This window comes from Thermobia domestica, chromosome 13 (genome assembly GCF_964235325.1).
Source record: "Thermobia domestica chromosome 13, izTheDome1.hap1.1, whole genome shotgun sequence".
NCBI lineage: Eukaryota > Metazoa > Arthropoda > Insecta > Zygentoma > Lepismatidae > Thermobia > Thermobia domestica.
In genome coordinates, this window is record NC_137466.1 from 190,766,668 (window position 1) to 190,780,996 (window position 14,329).

General features: G+C 35.0%; 1 protein-coding gene across 3 annotated transcripts in view; it reads right to left on the reverse strand.

Annotated features, from left to right (window-relative positions):
• The window catches only part of LOC145668879 (transmembrane protein 198), a 335,961-nt gene that overhangs the window by 222,301 nt on the left and 99,331 nt on the right, over positions 1-14,329 (reverse strand). For all 3 annotated transcript variants that reach the window (XR_014128114.1, XM_081737137.1, XM_081737138.1), the window contains exon 2: positions 1,930-1,996. The gene's annotated coding sequence lies outside the window, so the exon portion shown is untranslated. The remainder of the gene's footprint in view (positions 1-1,929; positions 1,997-14,329) is intronic.

Below are 14,329 nucleotides of genomic sequence, written 5' to 3' on the forward strand. Positions count from 1 at the left end.
CGAAAACTAATTTCTCTAGTAAGTATCCAAGTAGAATTCTATGATTACTTCCATTATTATCTAGCATCAGTAAACACTCGACACTATCTGGCAACGACACACTATTTAAGTAGAGTTTAGCATAGCACTGGGAACACCTGGCTACGCCGTAATACTTGTACGGAGCTATGTAAGCACGAACATACCAAATTTAATTGTGTTACTGTATTATCCAAATTAACATAATGAGTAAGTTAAGTTATAATAAAAACTTTCAAAAGTCATGGCTCCTAGATAGAAAATTTAGCTAATGAATTAAAGAAGTGAGAAATAACAGTGAAAAAGCATACTGTAAACGTTGTAAAGTGTGTTTTAGAGCCCGCTTACTACTACTTATGCAAACATGTTTCTTTGGAAATCAGAAAGGTCGTCCATTTTATATCATCCCTGCCTGCCCAGTTCACTGCAAATTGCAATTTTACTGCTCCTGAATAATATGGATTTTTCTAACACACAACCGCTAGCAGTCCGAAACTGCGATTGCCAACCTAGATATCTGTCGTATTACAAACTAAGGATATTTCCATTAAATATTCTAAGGGTATATATATTAGTAAAAGTGTGTAGCTGCAAAATAATTCATTTTTTATGTATGGGCTACAAAAAGCTCAAATCCCCTACTTTTAGAGTACAACCTCACTACTTTTTAATGTTTAAATCTGGCAACATTGGTCTCAATAGAGTGATAAGGGAAGATGTAGAACTTATTCTTGGAACGTTGAATTTATATATTTAAAAAGTTTCTCAGTACTACGTTTTTGTTGTGATAGTCATACCTGCTGATAAATGGTCTCGTTTTATAGGATATCCCACACTTATGCATTGCATCGTATAGACGGTCAATGAGAATTAAAGGCATCAATATTTGTCAAGTGATACATTTTAGTATCTAAATACGGCTTTTACTTTTCACTTCGGCGATAAGGTTGAACAAGATATGAGCAAAGAATAACACACTGAAAATATCTTACTGATCAATTAAATTAAGCACTTTTACTGCATAAAATATACTGCTAAGAAAAACACACTGAAGTGTGTCATTTGACACACTTCCAGTTATCATGGTTATTATAATGATTAATATGTGAAGTGTGAATTTTTACAAGTATATAGGTATAGACTGATGTATCTTAACATATACACCTCGACCCTTAATCTCTGTTGCCGTACGTATTCAATTGGGTAATAGTAGATATACAACAGTTCCTCATCGTGTTCCGTACTCGAGGATAGTTCTAACTCTTGCACCACGTACAGAAATGGTGGTATGTCATGTACAAGTTTCAGTCGATAAGTAAATGAAAGTCGCTTTGTTACCCCATTTTCAAGTTTCTAGATCCTCAATGAATAATCCGTAAAAGACTGAACTTCGTGAGTCTCGGGAAATGATGAGGAACTGTTGTATACTATATCCTTCAATTGTTTTCCAATTATGAGTTTAAAAAACGGTGGAAAAGTAAGCTTATTTCATTCTACACAGTTACTAAGTAATTGTGGCTGATTTGTTAGTACTTTTGTTTCGGAAGCTAGATGTCTCAGGTTCGATCTCGTTGCTGCTTTTTTTTTAAAAAAAAAAAAAAAAAAAAGCTTTTTCGCTCAGCCTTATGATGCGAAAACGCTACGTTGGAATCCCTAAATACTAAATTTCTGTTGATATTCTCTTCTCCATGGCTATGAAATTCCCCTGCGACATTTAGTCCTCAGTCCTCAACCTAGGCTGGGCTATCAGTATTTACTCGTTTCCACTTTCACTCACAATTTATTCAAAATCCTTTCCAGAAAAATCATCATTGCTCGGTTTTGCAGCCGAGATAAAATCAACTTAAATTGAATCCTTGAAAAATATAAATAGAACAAGTAAATAAATAAAAATAGACAACAGTTACTTACGAGAACATGCGATTTGATGATACTCCACGGAAGGTCACATCACAACTGCAATAACACGTAAGAAATTCTGCAAGTAAAAGAGAAAAGGATATAACTGATTGTATGCATACATCAATAATTTACCTTTTAAACTAACCACATACATATAACTCAAAGGGAAAGTGCTACATCTATTTATAATTTTAGCATACATTAATAGAAATAGCATTTTTTTAATTCTACTTTTTCAAGGACGATTTATTATTTCATTCACTAGCATAACATATTTATTTCTTCAGATCAAAATAAAAATAATAATTCGTGAACTGCGTAATAGGCATAATGTCAACCATGAATGGTAATTAAATTAATTTTTTTTAAAAAAAAATACCAGAATGTAAACAAAAACGTGTTTTCCATAAGAAGCACATTCTCGATTAATAATACAGATGTCAGATATAGGAGTAATTATATGTGTTTTCTGTGAAAGTCAGAACATTAAAAACAGTCAGTTTGTTTTGATTCTTGTAGTATTTTACTGTAATTTAAGTAAACTGAAATAACAGAAGGATTGTATTTAATGTTCTTCCTGTCAAAAGTTTCACTTTCCAAATCTTTAATCCTGGCAATGCCATCATATATATATTTAGAGTGTGAATGCCACCTGGGTTTGATTCCTGGTTGAAGCTCACATGCAGAGCCGTAGTTAGAGATTTCGACGCCCAGGGCGAAGTAGAATTCGGCGCCCCTACACTCATCTCAGCATTTTTTTTACATATAAATTCCTTCAAATTGAAAGCATTTCATATGCCAATGCCATTTAAAAATAGGGGTAGAGGTTAATCTTTCAAAAAGACGAAACCCCTTATTCTACAAGTATTTGAAGTTCGAAAATCTTATTATTCCCCTTATTTATTTTAATTTTTAATATTCCCGCTCAAACATCAGCTTGCGTGTTTCTTTTCACTCTTTTCAATTTCATACCTTCATTTTCACCGTCGTGATAAGTCCGATTGGGGAGAAAAGCGGAATTAACTAACCAAACTCATCACCATCTAAATGAAGAATATGTACTGTACGTTCAGAGTTCGACGACCGTTTATGATTTTGAAAATGTCTCTACGTACACTATACACTGTAAGTGATTACTCGGCACCTGTATATCACATCATCGTTATACCTAACAAATCATATATAATAACCTTTTTTAAAGTAATAAATAAAAACTTGTTGTGATTGTTATTAAAACGTTTGGGTTGCGAGCGGAGCTTAGAAGAAAATTCTTACCAAATCTATTTCTTTGCAAACCGAACAATATTGATAGCGGCAATATTTTTACAGCGCCAATGTGTTCACTCTTTTCCAACACTTTTACTTTCTTCTTGCTATGAGCACCAGGTTTACAGCTTCTCCCCCCCCCCCGCGTAGCTACGGCCCTGTTCACATGGTTTGGATCCAATGTTAAGCTGTAAGTCCATGCCTCACATAGTCTCGATACTAAGAAGAAAAGCCAAACTACTTACTATGTATGTTTAGTATATGTTTAACTCCTGATACTTTATTTGAATTTATGCTGTTAAAATTCGAACAATATTATACTGCATTTGAATATTTGAAAATATATTCGGTTTATTCGAATGTAACAATAGGAAAATTATTCGATCAACAAAAAGCTTGATTTAAAAAAAACAATTAAAAAAACAACTATTTTCAAATAAATGAAAAATGTACGCGTCTGTCTGCTGCTGCCTTATGGATGAGAGCACGAAGCTTTGAAGTTGGAAACCTTACAGTTAGTTTCACACAGAGGCGACTTGTGAGGAAAATCATGTCGGTAAATAATTTTCTTGCATCGAAGTAAGGGAAGTAAGTTCACCGATCTAATAATTGTTGTATACAAGATTAGTAATATATTACTAAAGTGGCCTTCTCAGCACCACCACTGGTTTCAAGTTACTGGCATCATTATCGAAATTTGAAGGTATAGGCTTTAGCATTCTTGCCTTCAACGTGAGAGATTCGGTTCGATTCCCGGTATGAGTACGTTCAGTCTGAATTTAAGTTATACTGTTATATCCATGTCTCATAACAGCTTCTGTGCTAGACAAACGAACAATTGAAGGTGGGGTACCCCACATCTACCATCCATGTAAAAAAAAAAAAAAAAAAAGGAGAGAGAGAGAGAGAGTTGACTAATGCACACTGTCCAACGCGACGGTAACCGGAAAGCAGAAGTGCATACATTACACGCAACGACAAAACTTCCAAGGCTAATAGCGCATTCATTACAAGAAATGTTTGTTAAAAAAAAGTTTACGTTTGCTATTTCACCGCAATACCTTACAATATGACACCAAATCAAAATGCTAATGACACATATTTTATACAGTTTATGTGAACTCATGTGTCACGATGCCACATATTTATACACATAAGCGGAAATACTGTACTACATACACTGGGTGCAAATTAGGGAGAAGTGGTATGGAGGGAAAGGGGGAGGTATTAACTACAGAACATAATCCATCCATTCGTATTTCTCTCACCACCGTCAAACATTATGCAGAGAATATTTCCATTATTACTGCATCTAACGCCTCCCTAATTCCTCCTGGTGGCGCAGAACAGAGAGGGTTGGTTCTGTTCTGTTGTTCGGACCGACCGTCATGTTGGCTAGCACCGTCATACATATTCATGTTACAACTTGTTCCATCACAGGCGCTCGCTTGTCAGAATTATATTCGATATCAATTCCCTCGGCCACGCTTTTATATTGAAATTGAATGAGATGGAAGGGTAACCAATTTTTGAGATCTTCTGTTCTTCATGTAAGCTTATAGATGTAGATATAGATTTTCACGTAACATAACAGTTTTGTTAGAGTTCTGCTATCAAAAAGCAATTCTGTAATGCATAAAAAAGATACCCTTGTATAATACGCGTGTATGTTCTTTTCAATGTAAAATACATATTACTGTACAAGCGCAATAAACGACAGGCTATATAAACTTACATTTTTACTAACTGGTAATATAATCGTTTCTAGGCATTATTTGCGTCAGAGTTTAATGTGAAATAAAGTTTTCAATTAACATTTTTTTATGGTTATGTCCTGTAGGATGAAGAACGGGAATAGTAACAAGTGAGTGATGAATATACAGGGCGTTACAAAAATTTGTCAGAATAATTTCGAATAGATTCCTTACATCAAATTAGGAAAAATGTTAATATGAACCTGTGCTCAAAAAAGGATAGTTTCGGAGTTATTGGGTGCCGAAAACATGAAACAAGTGAACTTTAAAAGTTCATAGCTTCACTACTACGGGACCTATCGTAATCGGGTCAAGATGTCACTGAGAAACTAGTATGTGAAGTATCCAAATATCCATATTTCAGAATGCTCCAGTACTTGCACACCAAGGTAAGTGGAGAGTGATCGAGTACTACCAAACAACCTCTCTAAAAATGATTGTGCAAGTACCGGAGGTTCTGAAAGATGAATATTTGGATAGTTCACATATTAGTTCCTCAGTGATGTCTTGACCCGACTACGATCAGTCCTATAATAGTAGAACTATGGACCTTTAATGTTAATTTTTTTTTTCACGTTTTCGGCACCCTATAACTACCAAACTATGCACTTCCGGCCACGGGTCCATATGAACTTTCTTTTTATTTTAATGTGAGGAAACTATTCTCAAAATATTGTGAGAAATTTTGTACCACCCTGTATACGTGGTGGAATGGTGATAGTAGACTCTGAGCAACTCAGGAAGTTTGCAGTTCGGAATTTCTGCATTCCTGTATGTATAAATGAGATCAGAGCCACTGTAATGCGTTAATGCTAGCCCACCGAGACAAAACAAATAAGATATATATATATATATATATATATATATATATATATATATATATATATATATATATATATATATATATATATATATATATATATATATATATAACTACATAATATCACCACCATGTTTCAAGTTTCGGATTCAAATAGGTTGGGAGTTTCCGGAAAAACTTACATGTTAATAAGTAAAGTAACAAACAAGGACATAAAAAGTACATTATTCTAAGAACACCTTAGACGTCGCACCCCCAGAATATTAGTGTCGTAACTCAAAAAAGTTGATTTTACAGGAGAGGCAAAAAACAGTTTTTACATTGAAATAATCCTTAATATTTTTGTTTCTATTTAAAACCATAACTTTATTTAAACACATGTGTTATTACATACTTTGTTGAAAATAGCTTGAGAAAATAAATGCGTATTTGTGTATTACAAATTACATATTCACGATGATTTTTACTTGCCTTGTGAGTTGCGACAGTTTTATTCGTGCAGAGAAACATATTTTTCTTTGTAATTAAATGACACAATCTTCAAAGTGATTCTCTAATCGTTATAGAATTTCACTGATTTAGTTTCCATTCTGTAGATTTCAACCCCTTATAGAAGCTGTGGTATTGTTTAGGTATTAAGTTGTTTTTACACAATGTTAACAAGTCTGTCTTCTTGCTGTGGGATATAGCAAGATCTCCATCTTTGTAAGCAAGTCGTAATTGAGGTTGAGACTTTGTTGTTTCGCGCCGATAACGTCTAACTCGAATAAGTTTGTATTTTTGATCATCATATTCAGTTTTGTACATGATACAATTTTTTGCTGCCTTCTCGACTCTCAGAATTTTAATGTCTTGCCAATGTACTTTCTCACCATCTTCATTCACAGAGAAATTGTTACCAATTTGAGATGATAGGTCTTTAAGGTCATAAAAGTCTTCTATATCCATTTCTGTCACCAAGTAGGGGGTTCTACTCTTCTTACTTAACTTGATTACAGAAACCCATTGACTAGGAACGTATATTGGATCCCTTCTAAGAACTCTCTTCTTATGTTTTTCTATACAAGAATGTATGCTATCCCCTTCATTCTGTGTGTGGCCTGTAGTGAGGAATTTGTGAGTCATTGAAGGAATATCAAATGTATCAACAGCGAACAGAAACATGGATGCCAAATGCCTATTTTTATTTTGTCCAATACAATTGTCATTGTAAAATATTATGTCCTGTCCACTATTTAGCTTTAAGAAGCTGTACAAACAACTGCCAATCTCATTTGCCACTCTTTTTCCAAGAGTTTCATTCCACACGTAACAAAATCCTCTTTTGTCTTTAGAGCAGTAAATAGTGAAGTTATAAACTGATAATTTCCTTGCATAATAGAAATGTGGCACGTCCCCACATGGCGTTGGTAGTACTGATTGAAGATCAAAACAATACACTGCAGCTCTGGCATTAGAAGATGTATCCTTAACTTTCATCTCCCGTGATAGTTCGTTGTTTCTTTGGTGTTGAGCATATGCTTCTTCCAGATCTCGTGTTCTTTCTTCTTCGGGAGTATTTTTCAAAGATTCACAAATATTACATTGATCTTTCTTCGGTTTGTAAAATCTAAGATTAAATTCTGTGTTGAAAATTGTTTCGTAAACGTGCTTTTTGGCGAAAGGTTTACCTTCTCTTATACATTTCTCTTTATACAGTCTATACATTTCTGACATAGATAAGTTGCCTTCCAGATATTCCCTTTGTGTCTGATTTCTCAAGTAATGAGATTATATTTTCGGAAAGGAATTGTTATGTTCTCGAATGTCATACTTTACACTGTCGTCTACTCTGTGATCTTTCCCATGTTTTCCTCTTAGGTCCCCTTCCAGAATATCAAATTTTCCTTTCTTCTTCTGAGCGTTATACACATATCTTTCACTAATACCCAAAGTATTAATACACATTGTTTTGCACACTCGTATCTTGGTATTATTGTCTGTCTTTAAATAGTAAGCAAACTTTGACGATCTGGAACTGCCTTCTTTCTTTTTTTGATAAGGAGGGCGAACCTCAGTCATGCTGTTAATGAACATTTCACGCTGTCTATTTATATCACCGATTTTCCAGAAAGTCCTATGAATTGATCCGAACATTTTCATTAATCTTGTCATTACATCTGAGACGACATCTGTCACTACAAGGCAATTTTACTTTACGTTCTTCAACGTTTCTTCCAGTTTGTGTGACGTAGCTTAGTCCCATGTTTCTCTTTCTTTTTCTTACGTTCACTTTCCACTCGCTAACATTTTTCTGCCTCTTTCTCGTACGCTGCTTCTCAATTTGAGTAACACTAGCTTCAGAGTTGATATTCCCATCTTCTTTGCTTGTTCCTGGTTCTGCAACAACTTCTATATTATTCTCCTTTCTGTTCACACTTTCATCAGTCACCTTTTTGATTTCGAAATTACTTGATTGCTTGCTGGATACTTTACCTGGAGCTACATTGATTGTCTCATAATTGTCTGAAACTGGCTCCAAACCTGCGTATGTTCTTGTCTTCTCATTTTCCTCTTGTAAGCTATAGTATAGTGTGAAGAGTCCTCAGGGTTAGATTTCCAGGTCTTATCAACATCACTATCATCACAATCACTACCCAGAGGTGTTAATGCTGATGAAAGCTGGAAAAAGGGAGAACAACTGCTAAGTGTCACTATAGATGCTACATTGTAAGACTGGAAAGTGTTTCTTCCAGGCGCACATTCCGATTTATATCTAAAAGAACTGTCCTCACAAAGATTAAATGTACTTTTAACACAATCTACCAAAAAAATTGAGAAATATGATGATTGATGCACATTATAAGACATTCCGTAATAACAACAAAAAAGCAATTGAAAGAAACACTATACCAGGACAATTCACTAACGAAATGAAAATGAGAAGAGGAACTAGATATAAATTTTGGCTCTAGATCATATCCCATACATGGCAAATCCTCATTTTATCTAAAATGACCAAGACACCCACAAAATTAACAAATTTTAAGATGAGGTAAAATTATGCTCTCAGAAGATTGCTAGCTTTAGAAATAAAGCCTTCATCTATAATATACATTAACAGCTGTACAAGCTCACAAACGAACTGTGGAACAACTGGAACAGGAATAGTACTTGCAGAGTCTCTGACTCAATTGGGATGTACGGCGCTCAGTGGTAGAGCGCTTACCTCTGGTTCAAAGGTCGCAGTTCGATCCCTAAGTAAATTCGTGGTGGACGACATCGTGTTCGTGAGTTTTCTCGGGGTTCTCCCGTTTCCTCTCACTTTCTCATTCCATCATTTCTTTAATCATCATTCACTTGTAATTTCAGCCGTGTCCATTAGCACTTTGCTTTCATAACCATGCGATGTTAAACTAAAGATTTCATTTCATTTCTGACTCAATTGTTCCAGTTACTTTGTAAGTTTGCACAAATGTTAATGCAGGTTATAGGTGGAGTCGCCATTCGTAAAGCTAGCAATCGTCTGAGGAGAGTACTCTTACTTCACCCTAAAATGGACAAAACCCATCACACATCAAAACAGTCAGAATGCCCTAACAAAATCAGAGTTGTTAGTTACATGGAAATTATAATCATTCTCTCCACGTATGACACCTATATCAAGTTGCGTTGAATATTCAGTGTTTTAGCAGGAGAATTCTTACCTCTTCATCCATTGATACATCTTCGTCATCATCTGCAGTACGTTTTGCCTTGAATGCTAATGATAATATTCTCGTTGCTCTTGTATCATAAGGAACATGACTCATCTTGCAGCCTGCTTTACCAAAGGACTAGAGTAATTTTATGTGACTAGATTACTCCTGCAGTTTGTTATAGAGAATGTTTTGCTTCTAGTGGGTAAAGTAAGAAGGTGTTTTACCCTTAAAGCGTTGTTCTAACAATTATCGGCCTATTTGATGTAATAATAATAAAAGAACACAAAACGAAAGCCGATCTCTTTTTGGAAGGAAAGTGTTTTACGACAGTATTATTCTGGAATTGTAATCTGAAACTTGAACTAGATGGGGAAAAAGACTGTCGTAACAGGTTTACGACAGTATTTCACTGAGTTCTATAGAACATTTCTATTAATGTAAAACTGTAGTTTCGTCTCCCCTTCCCCCTATATTGGGAGTATGACTTAGTACACTCTTTCATTGTTAAAACATCACAGTATAAGCCTAATAATGTCAAAATCTCAAAAATCGAATTTTTGGAGTTACGACACTATTATTCTGGGGGTGCGACGTGTAATCGATTCTTCCCTCCCTCTCATTCAAATTCATATATTTTTATTTGCAGAATATATATATATATATAAAAACATATTAACATATAAGATGTGTTGTTATTGTCAATTGGCTTAGTGTCTCTTTACAAAACTGAGGCCATATGAGACAAGATCTATAACGTGGAACCTGACCTATCAAAAATTCAACTCCAGTCTATGTCAAACAAAACCCTGTCTTTGTACATAATATAGACATTTTTATAATATAAGTTTTGGGTATACATCAGTATAGCACATTATATATATATATACGTATGTACCAGTATCAGACCGAAGAGAGTAGGAGCATATTTTATAATTTATTATTAGGTTCAGTATATATATATATATATATATATATATATATATATATATATATATATATCATAGTTTAAAATTTCAGACATGTAAGACGAGAGGGTATCAAAAATGAAAGCTTTCAGTTTTACATCCCACGATTATGCCACCTAGGCTAAAGAAGACGGTGACGATGAGAAATGAATGGAAGTGGAATGAATAAAGTGGGAGAAAACGAGAGAACCTCGAGAAAACCCACGCACACAGTGTTTGTATACCAGAAAGTTCACTTGGCGTGAGCTGGGATCAAACCAGGGACCACAAGCACCAGAGGTGAACTTTCTACCACTGAGCCACCGCGACCCTCAATCTAGTATTTATTAATTAATACACAAATTATGTTTTTTTAAAAAAACAGAAAACAGTTAATACAATGAATAATTAACACTTATAGCATACAAGCATTACGTTCCGAAAACTTTTAGGACTGAGGAACCAACCGTTAAGATACGTTACACTTTAATAAGCTTAAACATCCCTTGCTATCCAGCATTATCTTCTGAAATGATGTCACAGTACTTTTCACAAGATAAAACGCAGCACTAAAAAAAAATGGATTCTTTGCTAAATTAAGTCGACATCATTATGAATTGTGTAAGAACAGGGATGATCAAGCTTGTTTCACATTCTGACGACTCGATATTATCTTCCGCATTATTCCACATAAAAAAAAAAAAAAAAAAAAAACTGCAGCTTGTTTTCTTCCGGCTGTCAGCAGAACTAAAAGTTACGCGGAAGTATGTATAAAATGAGTGACAAATACCAATTAAGTGTTGCAAAAGGAATAATAAAAACGAATTAGGACAATTCTTTCACTATTCTAAGTATTTTGTTAACTCTCTCCTACAAGCTTCCTAGCAGCAAATGTTTAGCATCACATATGCGCACACCCAGAAATTTTTGTTAGGAGGGATCCAAAGTTTCGGGACGGAGGCAATACTACCGTACAAGCCACTACGTCTATTTAGTATTAAACGGATATTATTCTGCACCCGAAAAAGCGATAAGTAATTGTAAAGTACTTCGACTTACATGTTAAAAAAAAAAAAAATTATAGAACAAGATTGGTTTCACAAGAAGAGAAGGAGTACAGGTGAAGCATAAAGATCAAATTTTCCTGCTACGTCAATCATATCTCTGCTAATCAAGTAAGGTATATATAGTTTTATTAAGAAAGCGTACAAATATATGTTGAATGAGAAAGTTTTTGGGAGGTGTCCGGATCCGGTAGATCACCCCCCGTGGGTACGTCCCTGACATCATAACTTGAATAAGGAGAAGGGTATTGAACTCTTGATGGGGAACTCAGGTGTTACGGATTCTGCATTAATTTATAAATCCACGTCTGATGTAGCCTGGGTACTGAAAATGGCAGGTTAAACATTGAAATATAGCCAACGTTTATGAGCAGAATATTTTGTCTCTGTAGGGCATGTGTTCAATGATTTGATCCCCGGACAGGGCACATTTTCTTTTCTAAATAGTGACCTAGAATTGTAAGTTATTTGAAGTCCTTGAGTACATGTGTAATAGACATAACTATACAATTCGTGTACAAGTGGTTGTTATTATTATTATTATTATTATTATTATTATTATTATTATTATTATTATTATTATTATTATTATTATTATTATTATTATTATTATTATTCGGCAAGTCCTGGGATATTAGGAGAGAACTTTTTTCCCCTCTCAAGTTCGGGTCTGAAAATGTTTCTTTCACATCCCTCAATCTTCGGCTTTCTCTTTCAACTCCCAAAATGTTCTACTATTTTTCAAACCATCTATCAATTGTGTTCTTCTTCCCACTCCTCGTTTTCCTTCCATCTTTCCCTTATGGCATTATTAAGAAGGTACTTTATTCACAAGATGTATCCAATTCAATTGAAATGAATAGGAGAGAAGGGGACGTTAGTTAAATATATTCCTTTGTTACTCTGGGGCCGCGGTGGCTCAGTGGTAGAGCGTTCACCTCTGGTGCCTGGGGTCTCGGATTCAAACCCTGCTCCCGCCAAGTGAACCTTGTGGTGGACAAACACCGTGTGCGTGGGTTTCCTCGGGGTTCTCCAGTTTCCTTCCACTTTCTTCATTTCACCATTTCATTCATTTCTCATCATCACCGTTTCCTTGAGCCTAGCCGGCATAACTGTGGGACGAAAAAATTAAAAATTTCATTTCATTTTTTCCTTTGTTACTCTCTCTCTAAAGAGTACACGAAGCATCGAGTTATTACTCACTTTTTATTACGTGGTATCCCCATTCCTAATCAATCCAACAGCGAACTGAAACTTCCGAATTTCAATTTTCTCTTACTACAATAGACACACAGTTCACGAACCTCTCGGTTCGCGAACATTTCGATTTACGAACAAGTTTTGTGAAGTATTTTCTTCTCGGTTTATGAGTAATATTTACGGATACAAACGCAGACACACACACGCACACGTCTTTGTGAAGAGTTCTACGCGTTGAGCAGCGCTTTTGCACTTTTGCCATAACATTATGTATTAGAGCTCTGTGGTCAAAAACCACTTTTTGTTGTTGTTTGCATTTTTTTGCGATTTTAGACCTCATATTGTTTTGTTTAATTTAGTGTTGCTTACACTGAGAAAAAAAATCCGTTATCCGGACAAAGGTATATTGAACAAATATACGGACTCCGTATGTTTGCTACGTAAATCTGCAAGAAGCATACATTATCCGTATGCTAAATACGTACTGCCCTTCCCGCTTAGATGTTACATAATGCCGCTGCAGGATGTCTGACATCTAACAGTCTTCCATATATTACATATGTAACATACGTCAGCTATATGTTATATACGTCCATGTGTATGTAAGATACTGACCGCCTATATACAATTCTTTCTTTTGTACTGGAAGTACCTTTATTCGTAACATTTATACGGGAAGTACATATCAAACATACGTTTTCAGTTATTATGTTTGCTCCAGGATGTTACATAGGATTGTACGTTACGTCCAAACACTACAAGAAATACACATGTAACCTACGTTTTTACGTACGCCACGTACTTTTTTTTTCGTTTATTTGTCTTTAAAATGAATGATGTTATTTTCATTCGTATTCTTCATAACAAAAAACTTTAAATATGTAAAAAAAAAAAAAATGCATACGGTAATATGCTTCTGTGTCTAGGATGGATTCATTGTACGTACATTAATTTCAATCGGAAAAATGATTTCGGTTTTTGAACAGCTTTACGGAACAAATTAAGTTCGTAACCCGATGGTCCACTGTATGTCATTTTGAGCAACCAGGAAAGAAATTGACCATTCTATCATTGCTCTGATTTCTTAATATGAAAACCCTACAGGATCAAGTAGAGCATTTATTTATTTATTTATTTATTTTATCATTTTAGGCTACTCGCATTCTCATATGCACCAACAAGAATTTTAGGAATGATCAAAAATGAATCAAAAGATAGCGATCGTGGCCAATAATTAGTTTTTCGATCAGGGGCCACATAATTTTTGAACGTCCCCTAAATCAAGTTTTCGTATTTTTAACGGAATAAGCACATCATACTGAGTTAAATTATAGTTTGGGTTTGGCTACACCAGGCACGTAGCTAGGATTTCGTGAAGGGGGTGGAAGGGGGGGGGGGGTCCGAGACATGAAATACTGTGGTCATCACAACTGGGGCTCGATCATTCTAAACTATTCTTCGGCTTTCAAATATGTTTACTGGAACATATATTGATTCATTCAGCCAGGATTTCGTAAAGAGGGGGGGGGGGGGGGAGTGACATGAAATTCTAAATGGTCAGGAGCTCGATCAATCTATAAACTACTTTACTATCAACATATATTGGTTTGTTAGGACAATAAAATGAGGATATGTTGGTAAGTATTTTAATAACAAACTATGAGAAATCTCGAGTAAAATT